The 23,466-nt window shown below is 44.6% G+C and overlaps 1 non-coding gene across 1 annotated transcript; it reads right to left on the bottom strand.

Moving 5' to 3' along the window:
• Window positions 1-1,702: 1,702 nt before the first annotated feature.
• Window positions 1,703-1,777, bottom strand: Trnas-cga (transfer RNA serine (anticodon CGA)). Its single transcript has one exon. It is a non-coding gene; the product is annotated as a tRNA-Ser (tRNA).
• Between the last annotated feature and the right edge of the window lie 21,689 nt (window positions 1,778-23,466).

Here is a 23,466-nt window from a genome sequence, read left to right on the forward strand (position 1 = left end):
AGAACTCAAAGAGCGTGCACTTCGTCTACAGGGGTTGGACTGAAAGATGGAAACGTCGCTTGCAGGTAAGTGCAGATGCTAGGCAAGCTTGCTGGTGGCGCTGTTGTAGCTGAGGACGAACGGGAGCTGTGCAGCATCCTCAATACGTTGCAAGTGCCAGTCACGGTAACTACAGTTTGCCGTGAAGTTGTAAATGCATTATGTCTGGGCTAATGAATTCGAATGTGTGGAAACTGTTGGTGTTCGTACGGTGAGTGTTTCCGTAACCGAGGTAGTCGAAGAGTTTAGTGTTTCAAAAAGCAGCGCGTTGGAAGTATAAGAAAACCGGAAAAACGTCGTCCGCTAAGTCTTAAAAGTGTGTGTTGAACGATCGTGACAGACGACCATTGAAGCGGAGTGTGACGAAAAACAGGGCGATAGCTGCAAAAGTTACTGTACAACTGGAAGTCGCACAGGCGAACGATGTCCGCACTAAGACAGCACTAAGGGAGCTCCGTAAGCAGGGGACGGCAGACCGAGGTGGAATTCCGAAACCACTCGTCTTTTTGAAGCAAACCTCCGTAAGTGGAAAACGTGGTGCCAAAGCCATAGAACCGGGGTTATGGAGAAATGATAGAAAGTAACTTGGTCGGATAAGTCTGGTTTCAACTGTTTCCAACTTCTGGCCGAGTTTACATTCCGAGAGTGAAACTGTAAGTAGGCTGTTTAGGTTTTTATGTTGGTTACGTCACCTAGCGCTCTGTCTGAAAATCACTGGCTGTGCTGTGTGCAGTCTGTGGCTGGTTGGCAGTGTTGGACTATTCACCATTGTAGTGTTGGGCAGTTGGATGTTAACAGCGCGTAGCGTTGCGCAGTTGGAGGTGAGCCGCCAGCAGTGTGGATGTGGGGGGAGAGATGGCAGAATTTTGAGAGCGGACGATCTGGACGTGTGTCCATCAGAAAGAGTAAATTTGTAATATTGGATATCTTGAACTGATATATATATATCAGTTCAAGATATCCAATATTACAAATTTACTCTTTCTGATGGACACACGTCCAGATCGTCCGCTCTCAAAATTCTGCCATCTCTCTCCCCACATCCATATATATATATATATACACACACACACACATATATATATATATATATATATATATATATATATATATATATATATATATATAGGGTATATATGTATATATATATATATATATATATATACCCTTTCATTGATAAAATTCATTTTTTACAGATTTTTGAAATATTAAGCTGATAACGTTTTATTTTCAGTCCCATTATTATATTTTCACCACCAAAATATTTTTTAAGTTCTCCATTTTTTCACAATAGGAAGTGGGACACATATGTCCCATGAACCAACGCGAGATACCTTTTCTGCTGACTGACTTATTTTGTAATTTTTTTTTTTTTTTTTTGCTGTAAACGATTTTGTGGAAAATAAAATAACTACAAATTATACATGCATGTAATCTTTTTATTTATGTAGAGCCAGTGTAAAAAATATTCATTACATTTCAATTTTCATGATACATGACCAATACTTACAAAACTTTACATTCCATGAAACTTGGAAAAACGTGGTGTGGCACAAAGTGGTACACCACAAGCAGTGCAAACAACTTTTGTTCTCAGAATGAGATTTTCAGCTCTGCAGCTTAGTGTGCGCTGATATGAAACTTCCTGGCAGATTAAAACTGTGTGCCGGGCCGAGACTCGAACTCGGGACCTTTGCCTTTCGCGGGCAAGTGCTCTACCAACTGAGCTACCCAAGCACGACTCAGGCCCCATCCCCACAGCGCTACTTCTGCCAGTATCTCGTCTCCTACCTTCCAAACTTTACAGAAGCTCTTCTGCGAACCTTGCAGAACTAGCACTCCTGCCTTTGCAGTGCACTCCCGATTTTTTCTCAGGTTCAGTACAGTCGTCCCTAGATGGCAGCACCGTGCAGAGCTGGGTAACATATATCCCGACACTCGAACTGGCGTTCAAAGTTAGTCGGACATATATGACCCATCAACCACGAAAGGGTTAAGATAAATACATTGTTTGTTCTGTATCAAAATCTTTCATTTGCTGACTATGCCTATCAGTAGTTAGTGCCTTCAATAGTTGGAATCTTTTATTTAGCTGGCAGTAGTGGCGGTCACTGTACTGCAGTAGTTCGAGCAACGAAGATTTTTGCGAGGTAAGTGATTCATGAAAGGTATAGGTTATTGTTAGTCAGGGCCATTCTTTTGTAGGGATTTTTGAAAGTCAGATTGCGTTGCACTAAAAATATTGTGTGTCAATTTAGTGTTGATCAGAATAGGTAAAGAGAGAAATGTCTGAGTACATTCAGTTCTGCTCAGCTGTTTGAAAGCAGCACATTAATTCACAGGGGTTTATCAGCACAGTAATTCATAAATTTTTCTAAGGGGACGTTTCAAAACATGCCGCGGTTCGGCGAATACTGGGACAGGTACCACGATTATTCTGCAGGATCGCTTTACTGCCAAGATTATGTGGCCATTTACGGTGATCACGTCCACCCCACGGCACAATCTTCGTACCCAAATGGCGATACTGTGTCCAAGACGGCCCGCATCTCGTGGTCGTGCGGTAGCGTTCTCGCTTCCCACGCCCGGGTTCCCGGGTTCGATTCCCGGCGGGGTCAGGGATTTTCTCTGCCTCGTGATGGCTGGGTGTTGTGTGCTGTCCTTAGGTTAGTTAGGTTTAAGTAGTTATAAGTTCTAGGGAACTGATGACCATAGATGTTAAGTCCCATAGTGCTCAGAGCCATTTTTTGTCCAAGACGACACGGCTGGCATCGCCCAAGACGGAGGATGCTAAGTTCACCCAACCTGAATATGATGTGACGTCATTATGACGTATATACACTTTAGTCGATTAACACACCTATCGACTTTTACCAACGTGCGAGATTCTAAACTGTCGTCAGCTAGTGGTTTGTTTTGACACATGCGATTCTGATAACAGCTCAGTGTGGCAGCGTATGTGTATTTCGCCAAATTAAAAGTAAAAGAGCTGGATATTAATAGAAATATTCCTGACCGTGGCCTTGAAAACACCACGGACAACACGTTTCGTAAAAAAGTGAAGCCTTCTTATGTCCCGACCAGATTAGATTGTGTGATTGTTGTATTGAACGCTTACGCCGAAAATAGTATGATTGTTGTATTGAACGCTTACGCCGAAAATAATATTTATTTATTATCAATATTTTAGTATGGTTTCATACAATTGGTCTTGTCAGTACATATTAGATTGTAGCAGCATACTCTTGCTGACTTTTTTTTCTTAATTTATATAGCTGAAAGAGAACTCGTGCAAGTTTGTTAGTTAAGTAATTTATATGTCCATCCCAAGATAGTCTTTTATCAACCATAATTCCAAGTAATTTTACACTCGCACCGCAGAGACAGGTACCTTAGTGTCCAGTAATGACTGGTGTGTAGAATGACTGAATTTCGAACTTAAAAAGAAAAATATGAGGAATTGTTGAAGAAAAATGGTCGACCGGAGATGAAATACGAGGGGAAGTGGATTTCTCAATATAATCTTAACCAAAGGTTAGTGTCTTGACGCATCTAAAGATTTTGGCTGCTGAGTGCTTCTTCTCACCGAGTACGAATAACCGACGCACTTCAGCTGGGTCAGAAGTACATCACTTTCTGCTTGAGATTCACAATAACCACGCAATTGCCCGTCGTCACCGATGCTGAACTCTTTCAGCTTTTCTCTCATTAGTCTCTCGAATGCTGAACACATAATTAGAGACGAGCAAACGAAAAACAACGCACAGGACACAAACACAGTACAATACACGATTTAAACGCAAGGAATGCAAAACACATCTAAACGAATAGCGCAGAGCACAGCGCTACCCTGTCACAACCTCTCGAAAGTTCACAAAAGTCGAATAGTCGATATGCGGTTTCTATCGTTTTCGATGCAGCGCGTATACGTCATAATGACGTCACATCGTATCCAAGTCCGGTGAACTCAGCACCCTCCGCCCAAGACTGGCGTCGCGCGCACCGAGGGACGGTCTGTCGCCAGCACACTCACGAAATCTGAACACTGTTGCACCTGTCTGGTCTACCTTGGGGAGAACGGTGCGTGATCGCTAACCACATCCATCATCGTTACCTGAATTTGCGACTATTTTCCGTGAACACTGGTACACGATTCTCTTGAAAACCGCACAGGACTCGTATTTATCCATTCCGAGACGAACAGAAGCTGTTTCGAATGCCAACAGATCTCCTATACCGTATCAGCCATGGTAATGTGTTCTCTTTTTGGTGTTTCCAAATTTTTCTCTGCCTCTTGTATAGAGGAGACTGCGTACTGAGCGCTCTTGCGATATCTTCTTGGGTACTATTCGAGTATTTGGGATCTTTCTGAAAGCATTTTGGTTTTATTCAGGATTCTAATACATCACATTATTCCCCCGCTGTTCTGGTTACAAAATCATATTTTTCAACATAATCTTCGTTCAGAGCGATAGCCTTAAGCCGTCGGCACACGGACCGTGCATCCGAACGTTGAGCGTGCCGAGTTTCTGACGTCATAGCGTGGAAAAGCACGTTCGGGAGTCTTTCCAAACGTGCAGAGCAATATCTGGCATGTCAGATATTCTGAGCGTGCGTCTGAGCGTTGACCAATGAGGTGGCACACCGCCACTTACGTCACACGCCACACGCCACACGTCACACGTCACACGTCCCTTCAGTACAGAATTGTGAGGCGCCATATTCGCATTCATTTAAAGCCTATATGTCTACATGCCGTTTCTGAGCACCAGCAAACTGAGAATCACTGGAAAACCCGTTGTTAACTGTGTGATTCGTTCCAATAAAATAATGACAAACATCATATTCGTGGCAAGAGAATTATTGTAACTTGGGTATTATGAGAGTAGGCTATTTGAAGGCAGCGACTTACTGAAGATCCACACAAAACGTATTGTTCTTGATACAATTTGTTATAATTAAATTTCAATTAGTAACTCATCTACGATTAAGGTTTTCAGTAAGAGGTAACATAATAAGATTTACTGCAAGTGGTGTGATGTTGATGTAGAGTAATGAGTAGCATCGCTGTCCTAAAAGCAGTTGTTTACTGAGGCAGTGGTTCGTGTCGTGACACTACCAATTTTTTTCCCTAACATTCGCGTTTTTACTTGGTTCTGATACTTTATTATTAGTTTAATATAAATATATACTATAATATTTGATGCTATGTAAATATAAGTTCACCTTTTTTTGAGGGGTGAGTTGTTTCGATTGGCTTAATCTACAGGACAGCTTGCGCTACTTGTATAAAGATATTTTGCTCCTTTCTCTTTTACGAATCGTAATTTACATGTTGCAAAGATTCTGCTACTGGGTAGGAACAGTGATCAAGTAAGACTGACCTTGGGGTTTTACTAAAATGTGGGAATGATGAAATAATGTTTATCTTATGCGGAGAAGTATTCCAAATTTGTAATGCACTGTTTGTAATGGAACTTTTGTAAGTCTGTACCCTTATTGATTGGACATCGTACTTTCCTTTTCATGGACTATAGAGGAAATGTGCACTCCAATAGAGCTAAAGTGGGAATTTTACGCGCGCCCGTTGAGTAAACAGTGTGATTTACGAACTACAAGCATCCCTCAACTGCCACTGGAGTGCGTTGCGATCGCGTGTACCACGTTGGAGCCCACGTACCGTATGCACAAGTCGCATCGTTCCTGAGCGTTCAGCAATATGTTGAACTTGGCACGCTCAACGTTAACGTTCGACAGCACGGTCCGTGTGCCGACGGCTTTACCCCACCTTACTGGTAGGGCCTGTACGCTCGTGTTGTACCACTGTACTGGTCGACGTCGAAGCCAACGTCTTGCTGGATCAGCAACCTCCCCATCACCTATGTGTAGGGATAGAGAAACAATTAAAATCGCTCAAAAGAGGAAAGGCCTCTGGACCTGATGGGACACCAGTTCGACTTTACACAGAGTACGCGAAGGAACTTGCCCCCCTTCTTGCAGCGGTGTACCGTAGGTCTCTAGAAGAGCGTAGCGTTCCAAAGGATTGGAAAAGGGCACAGGTCATCCCCGTTTTTAAGAAGGGACGTCGAACAGATGTGCAGAACTATAGACCTATATCTCTAACGTCGATCAGTTGTAGAATTTTGGAACACGTATTGTGTTCGAGTATAATGACTTTTCTGGAGACTAGAAATCTACTCTGTAGGAATCAGCATGGGTTTCGAAAAAGACGGTCATGTGAAACCCAGCTCGCGCTATTCGTCCACGAGACTCAGAGGGCAATAGACACGGGTTCACAGGTAGATGCCGTGTTTCTTGACTTCCGCAAGGCGTTCGATACAGTTCCCCACAGTCGTTTAATGAACAAAGTAAGAGCATATGGAGTATCAGACCAATTGTGTGACTGGATGGAGGAGTTCCTAGATAACAGGACGCAGCATGTCATTCTCAATGAAGAGAAGTCTTCCGAAGTAAGAGTGATTTCAGGTGTGCCGCAGGGGAGTGTCATAGGACCGTTGCTATTCACAATATACATAAATGACCTGGTGGATGACATCGGAAGTTCACTGAGGCTTTTTGCAGATGATGCTGTGGTGTATCGAGAGGTTGTAACAATGGAAAATTGTACTGAAATGTAGGAGGATCTGCAGCGAATTGACGCATGGTGCAGGGAATGGCAATTGAATCTCAATGTAGACAAGTGTAATGTGCTGCGAATACACAGAAAGATAGATCCTTTATCATTTAGCTACAAAATAGCAGGTCAGCAACTGGAAGCAGTAATTCCATAAATTATCTGGGAGTACGCATTAGGAGTGATTTAAAATGGAATGATCAAATAAAGTTGATCGTCGGTAAAGCAGATGCCAGACTGTGATTCATTAGAAGAATCCTAAGGAAATGCAATCCGAAAACAAAGGAAGAAGGTTACAGTACGCTTGTTCGCCCACTGCTTGAATACTGCTCAACAGTGTGGGATCCGTACCAGATAGGGTTGATAGAAGATATAGAGAAGATCCAACAGAGAGTAGCGCGCTTCGTTACAGGATCATTTAGTAATCGCGAAAGCGTTACGGAGATGATAGATAAACTCCAGTGGAAGACTCTGCAGTAGAGGCACTCAGTAGCTCGGTACGGGCTATTGTTGATGTTTCGAGAACATACCTTCACCGAAGAGTCAAGCAGTGTATTGCTCCCTCCTATGTATATATCTCGCGAAGAGACCATGAGGATAAAATCAGAGAGATTAGAGCCCACACAGAGGCATACCGACAATCCTTCTTTCCACGAACAATACGAGACTGGAATAGAAGGGAGGACCGATAGAGGTACGCAAGGTACCCTCCGCCACACACCGTCAGGTGGCTTGCGGAGTATGGATGTAGATGTAGATGTAGATGTATTGCTTCCCGCAGAGTACATCCTTCATTACGTCAAACGGAAGTTGGAAGGTGCGAGATCCGGGCTGTAGGGCGGAAGTGGGAGAGCAGTCGAATGAAGTTTTGTGAGCGCCTCTCGGGTGGGCAGACTTGTGTGAGGCCTTTGCCTCGTCACGGAGAAGTCCGTTTGCATTTTTCTGGCGACGAACGAGCTGAAGTCATTCCTTGTATATCCTGTTGGTAGGGCAATACACTTCAGAGTTGATCGTCCCACCACGAGGGAGGAAATCAAACAGAGTCCCAGTGGCCGACGGTGCGGCTTCGAACTTTTTCTGTAGCGCCACTCCACGGATCGCCGTTTTGTTTCCGGTTTGAAGTCGTGACGTTACGTGTCGTCGCCAGTGACGATATTCGACAAACATAACGCGCAAGCATTTCCGCACAGGTGACCCTTCACTGTTTTTTTATTGTGTTCTGTTAGATCAGGGGCGGGCAAACGTTGCACGCGGCTCACGAGCGCACAGCGCTGCACGTGTGCTGCTCGCGTGCAGGCGTCGACCGGGGCTGTGGCGACAGCCGGCAGGTTGCGGCAGTGTAGTGCCAGGCTAAGCTGCGGACGTTGATGCGAAGCGAGCACTATGTAGTGAACGTTGTATTTCAAGAAACGGAGAAGTGGAGATTTGCTATCTTTTAAAAAGTAATGGGAGAATCATTTTTTCTTTGTGCAAAAACGTGAAAATTCAAAATGTTTAATATGTGGCAGTATTCTCGCTGGTCAGCGGAAGTTTAGTATTGAAGGCCATTATAACAAATTTCACAAGGACGAGTAGAATTTATTGTCGGATTCTGAGCGGATGGGGAAATTGACTGAGCTTCAGAAGAGCGATCTGACGATACTAGATGAATCTGTCGTAGTTGCTGTGGTCACGAGAGATCTGCGACTTCCTTTCGTCATGTCTCTCATGTAACTGATTTAACATTTTATGGAGCACCGTTTTGAGTTTTTCAGGACGACAACAATAACAGCCCAGCGGTACGAGCTTAATATAGCGAGAGCTGGAAAACCATTTGCTGAATTAGTAAGTGTCGGTTAAGAGCAAACATCAGTGATGAAAATTTAAGTAACTGCTTGCGTTTGTCTGTATGCAGAAATTTTGTTCCACCCCACCTGTGATAATTAAATAAAACGTATCGTAGGTAATAGGTACTCTTTCAAAACACGACATCTTTCAAGCACTCCTACTACTAAACTTATTCCTACATTCAATAAAGCAAGCTAGGAAACAAAACGCATTGCAGAGGAAGGAGCGGACAGAAGGTATGGTGGGGAGGGGAGATAAGCGGGTGGCCAGCTTGCCCCTGTGTGCACGCAGAACATCTGTTAACTGCACGCGTGCAAGTGCACCGCACACGTGCAGGATTCCTGCCCGCCCCTGTGTTAGATGGACAGCAACCCAGAAGGCACACACGTTTTAATACCCCAACGAGTCAATCAGCACTACTGACAGAGACGTCCAGTTGAGCAGCGAGGTGTTTTGACTGCGATCCGTCTGTCACCTCGAATGAATATGGATGGTACAGAGGTGCTGGGTAGCAATTGTTGAACAATATGAAAAAAAACATAAATTAGTTACAGACTAAGGTGTGCACATATAACCATCGCTATAGATATTCGACTTTAAGTTATGACACTGTAACTGGGTTTTCTCTTTTGATGCTAGTCATTTGTCAGGATGAGCATTACTGCAAAGGGCATTTGATTCTAAAGCATTATGTCAGGGTGAAAAACACTAAATAAATTACTTTTTCTCTCTTAACAACATGTGGGCTGGGTGGGTTCTTCCTTGGCTCGGGTATGAGGTAGAATGAAACAGCATTTTTACATAAGATAACTTTTATTGAAAGATTTGTACAGTGGTTTCCTTACTGGATTGTTCTGGCTGGGAGAGCGGCAGCTGTGTCGTTCGCGAAGCCTCTGCTGCGGCAGCGGCGGCGTCTGATTACGCCTGGCGGTGCGTATCTCGTGTCGCCGTCTCGCCCAGCTGACTGGAGACGCGCACCGTGCGGTGGCCCGTTTAATTATTGAGAACGAAGTCGTGAATCGGATGGTGATACCTCGGATGTGGCGTCCCAGTGTTTCTCTTCTCTAAGTGTTGTGCGTCGGCCAGCGGAGCGGCGCGGCGGGGGAAGGCCAGTGTCCCGGATTCGAACAACGGACTCCAGCTTGCCAGTCTTCGGCTGTCAGATCTTCATCCCAGCTCACAGGTGACTGCTGATGTGAGGCCGTCTCCTTCCCGTCCTCGCGAGTCACCCGGGTACGTAAAAATCAGTCTTCAAATACCTTCTAACTCCTCTCTTCTGGCGGGGGGGGGGGGGGGGCTGCTGCTTGCTATTACATTACAGTGGCGGACTCGGTGCTTCTGTGTACGATGTAGTCTCTTCCTGCATGACGGTCTTCAGCTCCGAAACTGAACTGAAAACTACTGCTGTCGGGCCCACTGCATCTCACGTATTTATTTACTTCGGTTCACTGGAGGTGAACGACTTCATGGTCATTGCCTCTTCTGTCACATTAAGAAGCTTCTCAAAGAATCTTCTTAACGTCGGTCATTGGCTCTTGGAATGTAGGAGAGGGCCTTTGATCACATGTGACAAATGAGAAACATGTGAGCCGGTTGGGCGATGCCCTGATGGCTGAATCGACAGCTCTTGGAATGTAGGCGAGGGCCTTTGATCACATGTGACAAATGAGAAACATGTGCACCGGTTGGGCGATGCCCTGATGGCTGAATCGATAGCTCTTGGAATGTAGGCGAGGGCCTTTGATCACATGTGACAATTGAGAAACATGTGAGCCGGTTGGGCGATGCCCTGATGGCTGAATCGACAGCTCTTGGAATGTAGGCGAGGGCCTTTGATCACATGTGACAATTGAGAAACACGTGAGCCAGTCGGGCGATGCCCTGACGGCTGAATTGACAGCTTCCGCTTATTTGGGGAGGGCGATGGCTTCTCCTGAACGTGCTGACTTCACGGTCATTGCCTCTTCTGCTCTGCCCGCTGTTTGCCAGTGTGTAACTTTCTAAGTTTTTCACTTATTTTCTAATTTCTACTTCACTACACATTGATTTCACTAATTTATTTACCTATATTAAGTACCACTCAACAGCACGTTCGATATGCCTGCCATCATTGGTGGTGATGTGGCGCAGACGAATAGAGAAATTCCGCATCATCTGCTGAGAACGAAGCGTCGGAATATAGATGCTATCGATGTTCTCCTGAATGACTGCTTTCAGCTCAGCAGTGGTTATTGCGGTCTTTAATACAGCCCCACAGAAATGAGTCGCATGTGTTCAGATCCGGAGAACACGGCGGCCAATCGAGGCCCAGGCCAGTGGCCTCTGGGTACTCCAGAGCCAGGATGCGGTCCCTAGAGTGCTCCTCCTGGACATCAAACACTCTCCTGATTCGACAGGGTCGAGTTCCGTCTTGCATGAACCACATCTTGTCGAAATCAGGGTCAGTTTGGATAATGGGGACGAAAGCATTTCCCAAAACCTTCACGTACCGTTCGGTAGCAACAGTGCCATCGAAGAATATCGCACCAATTATCCCGTGAGTGGACATTGCACACCACACATTCACCCGTTCAGGGTGAAGAGACTTCGCGATCACAAAATGCAGATTCTCGGTCCCCCAAACGCGCCAATTTTGCTTATTGACGAACCCGTCCAAATAAAAGTGGGCTTCGTCGCTAAATCAAACCATGCATGCGCATACTAATTCACATCATCCAACCGTGCAGTTTGAACATCCTAACGCAAACCGTTCAGGCGTTATGACGATTTTAATTCATATAATTCAATGATTGTCACCCTGTTCTGTCCCCAAGTTGGCATATGCCGTCATCGGATCAAAATCGACGTCCTCTTTGAGGTGTACTAATTTTTTTTCCCAGCAGTGTATTAGAGATAACGCGAAAGAACTCTGACTCAGTATTTAATGAGAAAATATTATTTCTAGTGACGTTAATAAAACTGAGATTAACACTTCGCTGATAGTCGTGAATGTTTGGCTCAAACATTATTGGTGATTGTTAGGACAATGGCGATAAACTGCTTTGATTATAGAATGAGATTTTCACTCTGCAGCGGAGTGTGATCTGATATGAAACTTCTTGGTAGATTAAAACTGTGTGCCGGACCGAGACTCGAACTCGGGACCTTTGTCTTTCGCGGGAAAGTGCTCTACCTTGCCCGCGAAAGGCAAAGGTCCCGAGTTCGAGTCTCGGTCCGGCACACGGTTTTAATCTGCTTTGATTATGAGTATTACTGGAAGTTCTAAACAGAAGTTTATTCCATTCTACAACTTTATGAACGCTCATATAAGCCGATTCTGTACAATTACGGAAAGTTAAGAGCATATAATCAGAGACAGTGAAAGCAATAGAACTGTTACGTCTGATAAAGCAATTCGTACGACCTCTAATCTGGCTCGGCACTAAACAGAATCGCCGACGGCGTACGTTACTTGGGGCTCTCTGTACAGGAAGCACGTTTTACGCAACATCTCAAGTAGCAGACAAATTTTTGTACTGAGTTTACGTGAAGGCACGCTGTCACAAACATTATAAATTGAAAGTTAAATTCAATTCAAGTAGCTCAGGTCTCCCGTATCACGATACGAGGTTAGACTAATTACAGCGAATACGGAGGCGTTTCAACTGACATTACTCTCGCGTTTCTTACGGATCCGAACGGAAAGAAACACCAATAAGTCGTTCAGTGGTGATCATTTTCTGTGATGAACTCCTGCGAGGGTGATCAATAAATAATGCAACACATTTTTGTCTCAGCCAGGTTCGGTTGAAAAAATACTAAATTTGTTGTGGAACCTCTGTACCATCCGTATCTCGCCAGACGAGTCCTGACCAGCTGCTGCTACACGGTTCCTTGTGTTGCGCCGCCACCTACGCGCTAGCACCAGTGAAATTTCAAATGGCTCAGAGCACTATGGGACTCAACTGCTGTGGTCATAAGTCCCCTAGAACTTAGAACTACTTAAACCTAACTAACCTAAGGACAGCACACAACACCCAGCCATCACGAGGCAGTGAAACTCCCTGACCCCGCCGGGAATCGAACCCGGGAACCCGGGCGTGGGAAGCGAGAACGCTACCGCACGACCACGAGATGCGGGCACCAGTGAATCTCATCCGACAGAAACTTTTTGCGATACTGCAATAGCGCAAGTTTCTACATTTCGTCCCGTTTCTGTTAACCACGACAAGCTTTCATAACTGCACCGTGACTATACGAACACAAGGTATGACTGTACTTTCGTTGTCGTGGGCTGCAACTCCATGCCGAGTATGCACAGCTTCTTACTGCATACAATAAGCATTTCAACACGACTGATGGGTGTGTTTCCTCACTGAATGGTTGGTGCAGGGCGGAGTTGTAACCGAAGCAGCTTACTTGCTTGTCGCTTGGTGTCTTCGTGTCTGCGCCGGTCTTCTTCAAACACTTTGACAGCGTTTGATGTACCGTTGCTCCACAGCAAATGATACACAGCACATTCTTGCTGTTGTGGACTGACAAGACAGCCAGTCCACAGTGACGGGTAACCGAAAGGCACGCGTTTACACACGCCGGCTGGCGTTAGGTCTGAAACAGGATACGTAATGAATGCTATAAAGAAAAGTACGTAGCTGCTGGAATACTTAACTTTAATCCATCATTTGTATACAGCATTCTGGATGATACAAGTGAGACTCGCTCTAGAAATGGTTAATGGCGCCTTGCTAGGTCGTAGCCATGGACTTAGCTGAAGGCTATTCTAACTATCTCTCGGCAAATGAGAGAAAGGCTTCGTCAGTGTGGTCGCTAGCAAAGTCGTCGTACAACTGGGGCGAGGGCTAGTAAGTCTCTCTAGACCTGCCGTGTGGTGGCGCTCGGTCTGCAATTACTGACAGTGGCGACACGCGGGTCCGACATGTACTAATGGACCGCGGCCGATTTAAAGCTACCACCTAGCAAGTGTGGTGTCTGGCGGAGACACCACACTTGCCATGTTCGTACGTTTATACCAGTCTCATTCAGCTGGTCCTTAAAACGCTTAAGAGGGGATCCCTCAGGCGTACTGGCATAGCGGAGTCCACCATAAAGGATTTGATGGGGAAGCCTCATATCACTCATGTGGTGAACACGGCCTAACCATTACAGTTGATAGGCGATGATGTTTCCCTCAGTGCTGTTTAGATTCACTTTCTCGAGAAGTGCAGTGTTGGTCACACGGTCCTCCCATTTGGTGTTCAGGATGTGTCATATGCCGTTATCCTGAAGGAAGTCATTCACAAGATGTGCACGATGGGAGCACGAATTGCCATCCATGAAGACGAATGCCTCGCCAATATGCTGCCGATATGGTTGCACTATCGGTCGGAGGATGGCATTCGCGTATCGTACAGCCGTTACGGCGCCTTCCATGACCACCAGCGGCGTTCGTCGGCCCCACATAATGCCACCCCAAAACAGCAAGGAACCTCCACCTTGCTGCACTCGCTGGACAGTGTGTCTAAAGCGTTCAGCCTGACCGGGTTGCCTCCAAACACGTCTCCGACGATTGTCTGGTTCAAGGCATATGCGACACTCATCGATGAAGAGAACGTGATACCAATACTGAACGATCCGTTTGGCATGTTGTTGGGCCCATCTGTACCGCACTGCATGGTGTCGTGGTTGCAAAGATGGACCTCGCCATGGATGTCGGGAGTGAAGTTGCGCATCATGCAGCCTATTGAGCGCAGTGAGTCGTAACACGGCGTCCTGTGGCTGCACGAAAAGTATTATTCAACATGGTGGCATTGTTGTCAGGGCTCCTCCGAGCCATAATCCGTAGGTAGCGGTCATCCACTGCAGTAGCAGCTACCGGGCAGACTGAGCGAGACATGTCACCGACAGTTCCTGTCTCTCTGTATCTCCTCCATGTCCGAACATCATCACTTTGGTTCACTCCGAGACGCCTGGACTCTTCCCTTGTTGAGAGCCCTTCTTGGCACAAAGTAACAATGCGGACGCGATCGAACCGCGGTGTTGACCGTCTAGGAATGGTTGAACTACAGACAACACGAGCCTTCCTGGTGGAATGAGTGGAACTGATCGGCTGTCGGACCCCTCCGTCTAATAGGCGCTCCTCATGCATGATTGCTTCCATGTTTCCATTTTTTGGGGGGGGGGGAGGGGGGATTTAGTGACATCTCTGAACAATCAAAGGGACTGTGTCTGTGATAAAATACCCACAGCCAACGTCTATCTTCAGGAGTTCTGGAAACTGGGGTGACGCAAAACTTTTCTTGATGTGTGTAGTAACGATCTCTTGAAAACTAGTTTCGTGACTGAAACAGAATCGAATCGTTTAGTTTTTACCACTCAAAAAATTTCATTTTCCCTCTCAGGTGGTAATTACCTCCACGTTGGGAGACACTGTCCTCAACTATGCGTGGCAGAATGACACAGTTTTGCAGTTACATAAACTAGTGTATATCTGGATATTGTCTGCAAAAGCCGTGGCGAATAGAGTTAGGAGAAAATAAATAATAAATTAAAACTTCATTCCTGGTGCCAGAGTTTTGCGCATGATCAGCAAAACTGAAGTAAGCTGTAATGTCTTTCCTTTAATCATTTTGTGGGGGATGTCAGCGAGAAAATGTTTCGTAAAGCTTTGAAATTATGTGTAAAGTTTGTTGCAAGTCGCAAAGTGCTATCATTCTCAAATACTGGATGAATGAATTATGCGTACCGGCGCGTCATGGACTGCACTTTATGTTCACCCCCACCAAAATGGTTCAAATGGTTCTAGGCACTATGGGACCTAACATCTCAGGTCATCAGTCCTCTAGACTTAGAACTAGGTTCAAATGGCTCTGAGCGCTATGGGACTTAACATCGGAGGTCATCAGTCCCCTAGAACTTAGAACTACTTAAACCTAACTAACCTAAGGACGTCACACGCATCCATGCCCGAGGGAGAATTCGAACCTGCGACCGTGGCAGCCGCGTGGTTCCGGACTGAAGCGCCTAGAAGCTCTCGGTTCAGCTCACCCCCACCCCTTTGTTAGATGGTTCTTACCGCCACAGCGATTTTTTCCAAGCAGTAAGTGATATGTGTTCCCGGTTTGGTTGAATTCGGTCTAGTGATTGCTCTTTAGTGGTAACTGGAAAATACATTTTGATAAGAAGTGATTAATTGGAGTGCCGTTAATTAAAATCAGCAGTAAAGTAAAAAAATGATGATAACTTTAAATTATACTCGGCACAGATAAATTTACCACTAAGAGAGACAGAAAATTAATAATTCAGTATTTTGTCCAACCTGCTTTGATACCGCTGGAGTGGAGTAACTGCGCACATCGTTTGTGGGCCGCATGCCGATCATTAATATTTATAATAGTTCTCCCAGCTGAAACATAGAAAGGTTAAAACATTGATAAACAATTATAATTAAACATATATTGACGATTCTTTTACATAGACGAATACTTTACACACCTTTCAAGTACAAGAGCGGAGACATCAATATAGAGCGGCAGAATGACGTCAAGTTACAACGGAATGTTATCGGAGAAGGGGGACAACGTATGGCAGAAGAAATATAAATAGTTACAAAATGTAGCAATAGATGGCGCTGTAAGCATCATAATTTAATAGTGGTCGACTACAAATGACGAATGAATCAAACAAAAATGTCTTAGGCGTGCGTTTGACATTAAGCAAACGGTCCTACACAGTGTGCACGGGTGTACCGGTGTGATACTGTTAGTTACGTAAGCCCATCTACCACGGCAAGGTCATATCGTATCGGATGGGAAAAATTGGATTTTAATTCTCCTGAAGCCAAAAATCGCTTAAAAAGCATCACTCACATCGGTTTTTAATTGTCCTGAGGCCAAAACCGCGCAACAAGCACCAGTCAAAATCAAATCGGATTATTAATTTTAGTGTGACTGGTGCAAAACATCTTCAATATGCTGTTCACCGTTCTCTGCAAGTTGAACAAGTTGCCATCCTATTCGGGTGCGATCCTACCGGAACCTGGCGAAACGACAGGAAAGGCATAGGCATCCAGTTCCTTTCTCATAGAATTTAAAAACATTACATATCGACAAAATCAGATCATTTAGTACAATTAATCAGGATGAACAAATTACATCGTTAGAGAGAAAAATAACATTGAAGTAGGAAATCAGTACTTTTGACAGTTATTTGATCTTGTGATTTTAGTTTGCGTTTTGAAATGTTCATATTAAACACTTAGAAATCATTGTATGGGTTTTTGTTATAGAAATACGTATGGTTTTTTTTAAACAGTGTACACTGATCACTCAGTTGAACATTATTGGTTCTTGCTCGACGGTTGTAAAGGCGACGCCTCGTAGCCGAAGTCAGTCGTGCTGCAGCATTCGCCGTTGCTATGGTGTAGAGCGGTCACAGCAGCGTGCTCGCCATGTTGACAAAATCTGCATACGAGGGCAGTTCAATAAGTAATGCAACACATTTTTTTTCTCGGCCAATTTTGGTTGAAAAAACCGGAAATTTCTTGTGGAATATTTTCAAACATTCCCGCTTCGTCTCGTATAGTTTCATTGACTTCCGACAGGTGGCAGCGCTGTACGGAGCTGTTAAAATGGCATCTGTAACGGATGTGCGTTGCAAACAACGGGCAGTGATCGAGTTTCTTTTGGCGGAAAACCAGGGCATCTCAGATCATGCGCTTGCAGAATGTCTACGGTGATCTGGCAGTGGACAAAAGCACGGTGAGTCGTTGGGCAAAGCGTGTGTCGTCATCGCCGCAAGGTCAAGCAACACTGTCTGATCTCCCGCGTGCGGGCCGGCCGTGCACAGCTGTGACTCCTGCAATGGCGGAGCGTGCGAACACACTCGTGCTACTCTTCAGAAATTGAAGAAACGACTTAAGCGTGTTCGTAGGCACAAAAATCTGAACGAACTTCTCCTTCTTCATGTCAACGCAAGACCTCACACAAGTCTTCGCACCCGAGAGGAGCTCACAAAACTTAAGTGGACTGTTCTTCCTCATGCACCCTACAGCCCCGATCTCGCACCGTCGGATTTCCATATGTTTGGCCCAATGAAGGACGCAATCCGTGGGAGGCACTACGCGGATGATGAAGAAGTTATTGATGCAGTACGACGTTGGCTCCGACATCGACCAGTGGAATGGTACCGTGCAGGCATACAGGCCCTCATTTCAAGGAGGCGTAAGGCCGTAGCATTGAATGGAGATTACGTTGAAAAATAGTGTTGTGTAGCTAAACAATTGGGGAATAACCTGGGGTATTTCAATGCTGAATAAAACAACCCCTGTTTCAGAAAAAAATGTGTTGCATTACTTATTGAACTGCCCTCGTACGTGTGAGCTGCGACGATCTGCGTACGAGCAAGTAGATTGCGGAGCTCTGAACCGGTTGTGCCCGCAAGGATCCAGTCATCTCAGGATACGGGGTTACATGAAACGTTCGTAGATTCGGCCGAGTAATACAATTTTTTTACACATTCCCCAAAAAGGATTTTATTAGTGAGTAGTGGTAAACACTTGCAACACTAATTTACATCAGCTTGTTCGGTGATAGCTCTGGGTTACATAATACACATGTTTGCGTTGCGATACAAAAGGTCTAATGTATGGTTTTTGTTCGTGCACTTTACTGTCAGTTGTCATCAACACCGTTACTGCACAAACACGTTCATATTAGTTTCGGTTTCCGCACATTCATTAATGCCCGCAGAATACCGTACATTACAAATGTTTGCAAACTGTTTATCATAGTTTTCGTTTCTTAAGCGCTTAACGTCGCGTCGGCGTGTAACAAGTCACACGTTACGTCACATTCATAAAGTTTCAGCGCTATAGTCTGTTCCGCAGTTTATGTGCGATACACACTATATGAGTTCCAAGTAACAACACTTCACCGTGTTCCTCTTCGCTTCAATGCTGTCATCTGGGTGAGTACACAAATTAAGTTCACTTGCCACTAAGAGTGCCGTCCATATTAGACATCAGAGCAAAGTATTTGTATTTATTTCCCCAGGCGAAATTGTATTATCACCCTTTTTAACGGCTTTTGATAGCACATATTTCTCTTTGCACTTGCATAAAGAGTCCTCCCGTGAAATGCAAATTTACGTGCACTGCTTCACAACTGACAGTTCTGTTTGCCATTGACAACTTATTACTCAAGCCATGTCGGTACGTGTCATGTTACGAACAAATGTGCTCAAAGAAAAATCCCACAGCTTATGTACTCTGTTGTAGGTACCAACTGTATCATTTACATAGTGTTTGTTCTATAGCTTTCTAACTTTTACATCTTACAATACTTCGCGACATTAATTTCGTTGTGTGGCTGTTTACGGTAGTGAAGCATAGCTTTACAGTGTTTTGTCAGTATGTAATGCGAGTTTATTCATTACTACTAGAGCCAAGGACATCACTGATGGGCGGTTCTAGGCGCTTCAGCCCGGAACCGCGCGACAGCTACGGTCGCAGGTTCGAATACTGCCTCGAGCATGGATGTGTGTGATGTACTTACGTTAGTTAGGTTTAAGTAGTTCTAAGTTCTAGGGGACTGATGACCTCAGATAAGTCCCATAGTGCTCAGAGCCATTTGAACCATTTGAACATCACTGGCTGTTTTTACCTCACACCTGTACCGTTTAAATAAGTCGCGAGAATTAGTGCAGAATAGCACTCCGCTTATGGCACAATGTTGCCATTTCACTACTGTCGGACTAAAATCTCAATAGTTTTACCACTTCACTTTAAAACCCGGCCCACAGTTTATGTTTGCAAACTACATCGTAGGCATCAACAGAAAATTACTTTATACTACTATACAAAACTTAAAATCCACTAACAGAAAAACTTTAGCATCTGTATGGCCTCTGCCTTACTTTCCTTAGTTAGAACTGCATAGCAAATTGAAATAGAATAAGAGTTTGACAGAGCACTGAAAGACCTAAGTCGAAACAAGGCCCCGGGAGTAGACAACATTCCATTAGAACTACTGATGGCCTTGAGAGAGCCAGCCATGACAAAACTCTACCATCTGGTGAGGAAGATGTATGAGACAGCTGAAATACCCTCAGACTTCAAGAAGAATATAATAATTCCAATCCCAAAGAAAGCAGGTGCTGACAGATCTGAAAATTACCGGACTATCAGTTTAATAAGCCACGGCTGCAAAATACTAACACGCATTCTTTACAGACGAATGGAAAAACTGGTAGAAGCGGACCTCAGGGAAGATCAGTTTGGATTCCGTAGAAGTGTTGGAACACGTGAGGCAATACTGACGTTACGACTTATCTTAGAGAATAGATTAAGGAGAGGCAAACCTACGTTTCTAGCATTTGTACACTTAGAGAAAGCTTTTGACAATGTTGATTGGAATACTCTCTTTCATAATCTGAAGGTGGCAGGGGTAAAATACAGGGAGCGAAAGGCTATTTACAATTTGTACACAAACCAAATGGCGGTTATAAGAGTCGAGGGACATGAAAGGGAAGCAGTGGTTGGGAAGGGAGTGAGACAGGGTTATAGCCTCTCCCCGATGTTATTCAATCTATATATTGAGCAAGCAGTAAAGGAAACAAAAGAAAAATTCGGAGTAGGAATTAAAATCCATGGAGAAGAAATAAAAACTTTGAGGTTCGCCGATGACATTGTAATTCTGTCAGAGACAGCAAAGGACCTGGAAGAGCAGCTGAACGGATTGGACAGTGTCTTGAAAGGAGGATACAAGATGAACATCAAGAAAAGCAAAACGAGGATAATGGAATGTAGTCGAATTAAATCTGGTGGCGTTGCGGGAATTAGATTAGGAAACGAGACGCTTAAATTAGTAAATGAGTTTTGCAATTTGGGGAGCAAAGTAACTGATGATGGTCGAAGTAGAGAGGATATAAAATGTAGACTGGCAGTGGCAAGGAAAGTGTTTCTGAAGAAGTGAAATTTGTTAACATCGAGTATAGATTTAAGTGTCAGGACGTCGTTTCTGAAAGTATTGGTATGGAGTGTAGCCATGTATGGAAGTGAAACGTGGACGATAAATAGTTTAGACAAGACGAGAATAGAAGCTTTCGAAATGTGGTGCTACAGAAGAATCCTGAAGATTAGATGGGTAGATCACATAACTAACGAGCAGGCATTGAATAGAATTGGGGGAAGAGAAATTTGTGGCACAACTTGCCTAGAAGAAGGGATCGGTTGGTAGGACATATTCTGAGGCATCAAGGGATCACCAATTTAGTATTGGAGGGCAGCGTGCAGGGTAAAAATCGTAGAGGGAGACCAAGAGATGAATACACTAAGCAGATTCAGAAGGATGTAGGTTGCAGTAGGTACTGGGAGATGAAGAAGCTTGCACAGGATAGAGTAGCATGGAGAGCTGCATCAAACCAGTCTCTGGACAGAAGACAACAACAACAACAAAAATTATTACCATTGTTAGATTGAGGCGAACTATTCCCATTTTTGTTACCATTACCGTTTTTATTGTGATATTCATAATAGTTATTATTGTTTTCACTCGATACTTGAGCATTACTGCCCCCGTTCAATTTCGCTTCTTCATGCAACAGGTCAATAGAATCAAGCGTTGACATGAAAAGTTCTACGTCTGAATCTTGGTACATGAAGTGGTTTATCTTTATTTGAGACTGGTAATTTTGATTTTAAAAGCCGTATGACTCCTTGCTTGGGTATTGGTCCATTCCAATATTTCGTCTTATTTACATACTTGGAGATATTGACGCAGTGTACCTGCATCTCGGGATTATACACGTGACGCCTTAAACGTTCTTGGCAGCGGCGAAGGCTTCTTTAGGAGTCTGTTTTTACCACTGGAAAATCGCTGAGGCAATAGCAGCACGGCTGGTGAGTGTGAGGCCACGGAGAGTGTCTTTCATTGTTGGAAAAAGCCAAAAGTCACTAGGAGCCAGGTCAGGTGAGTAGGGAGCATGAGGAATCACTTCAAAGTTGTTATCACGAAGAAATTGTTGCGTAACGTTAGCTCGATGTGCGGGTGCGTTGTCTTGGTGAAACACCACACGCGCAGCCCTTCCCGGACGTTTTTGTTGCAGTGCAGGAAGGAATTTGTTCTTCGAAACATTTTTGTAGGATGCACCTGTTACCGTAGTGCCCCTTGGAACGCAATGGGTACAGACTACGCCCTCGCTGTCCCAGAACATGGACACCATCATTTTTTCAGCACTGGCGGTTACCCGAAATTTTTTTGGTGGCGGTGAATCTGTGTGCTTCCATTGAGCTGACTGGCGCTTTGTTTCTGGATTGAAAAATGGCATCCATGTCTCATGCATTGTCACAACCGACGAAAAGAAAGTCCCATTCATGCTGTCGTTGCGCATCAACATTGCTTGGCAACATGCACACGGACAGCCGTGTGGTCGTCCATCAGCATTCGTGGCACCCACCTGGATGACACTTTTCGCATTTTCAGGTCGTCATGCAGGATTGTGTGCACAGAACCCACAGAAATGCCAACTCTGGAGGCGATCTGTTCAACAGTCATTCGGCGATCCCCCAAAACAATTCTCTCCACTTTCTCGATCATGTCGTCAGACCGGCTTGTGCGAGCCCGAGGTTGTTTTGGTTTGTTGTCACACGATGTTCTGCCTTCATTAAACTGTCGCACCCACGAACGCACTTTCGACACATCCGTAACTCCATCACCACATGTCTCCTTCAACTGTCAATGAATTTCAATTGGTTTCACACCACGCAAATTCAGAAAACGAATGATTGCATGCTGTTCAAGTAAGGAAAACGTCGCCATTTTAAGTATTTAAAACAGTTCTCATTCTCGCCGCTGGCGGTAAAATTCCATCTGCCGTACGGCGCTGCCAGCTCTGGGACGTATTGACAGTGAACATGGCCTCATTTTAAAACAATGCGCATGTCTCTATCTCTTTCCAGTCCGGAGAAAAAAAATCGGAGGCCTTAGAACTTGAATGCACCTCGTATTACTTCAGTTGGGTAGTGACAATCTGTATTTTCTGTTTATCGTTCCATGACTTTGGTAGTGTACCACGGAAGCTTTTGATAAAAATGCCAGGGTGTCGATTTTGCGATCCGGTGTAAAACTTTGGAATTGTCTGTATTTTAGTAAACTCTCTTCCACAATTATGTTGATAAGAGAATTGACCGCCCCCCTGTTCACAAGCTACGTGAACAGGTTGCGGACTAGGCATTGTTGCCGAACAGCTGATCGATGTCACTTCTAGAGATGTCATGGTGTGCGTCTTTGGAAACTTATTGACACGTAAATCAGACTCGCCTGCCTGGCTGGCCGGTGTGGCCGTGCGGTTAAAGGCGCTTCAGTCTGGAACCGCGTGACCGCTACGATCGCAGGTTCGAATCCTGCCTCGGGCATGGATGTGTGTGATGTTCTTAGGTTAGTTAGGTTTAAGTAGTTCTAAGTTCTAGGGGACTGATGACCCCAGATGTTAAGTCCCATAGTCCTCAGAGCCATTTGAACCTAGTTCTAAGTCCTAAACTATGGCACCAGGAATGAAGTTTTAATTTATTATTTATTTTCTCCTAACTCTATTCGCCACGGCTTTTGCAGACAGTATCCAGATATACACTAGTTTATGTAACTGCAAAATTGTGTCATTCTGCCACTCAGAAGTTAAGTCCCATAGTGTTCAGAACCATTTGAGCCAGACTCGCCTACTGCGTTTTTTATCGCTGCAAGCTCCTTATTTAATGTGTGTACTTTTTGTTGAAGTGTTTGTTTCCATTCATAGACCTGTTCGGTGTTTTCACCTAACGTGTTTCGCTTTCTTTACGATTACAGGTAGTTCGTCCCGTAAACATTCTTGAAATTGGTCGTATTTCATGTTCAACCAGTTTACAAAGTCGAGGGTAAACTGATTGCCTTTCTCTACAAACTTCTAGAGATTTCTCCTGTTCGAAAGCGAGTGCCTGTACCTCTGTAGCTGTTTGC

The sequence above is a fragment of the Schistocerca cancellata genome, chromosome 10 (genome assembly GCF_023864275.1).
Source record: "Schistocerca cancellata isolate TAMUIC-IGC-003103 chromosome 10, iqSchCanc2.1, whole genome shotgun sequence".
In the NCBI taxonomy this organism is placed as follows: domain Eukaryota; kingdom Metazoa; phylum Arthropoda; class Insecta; order Orthoptera; family Acrididae; genus Schistocerca; species Schistocerca cancellata.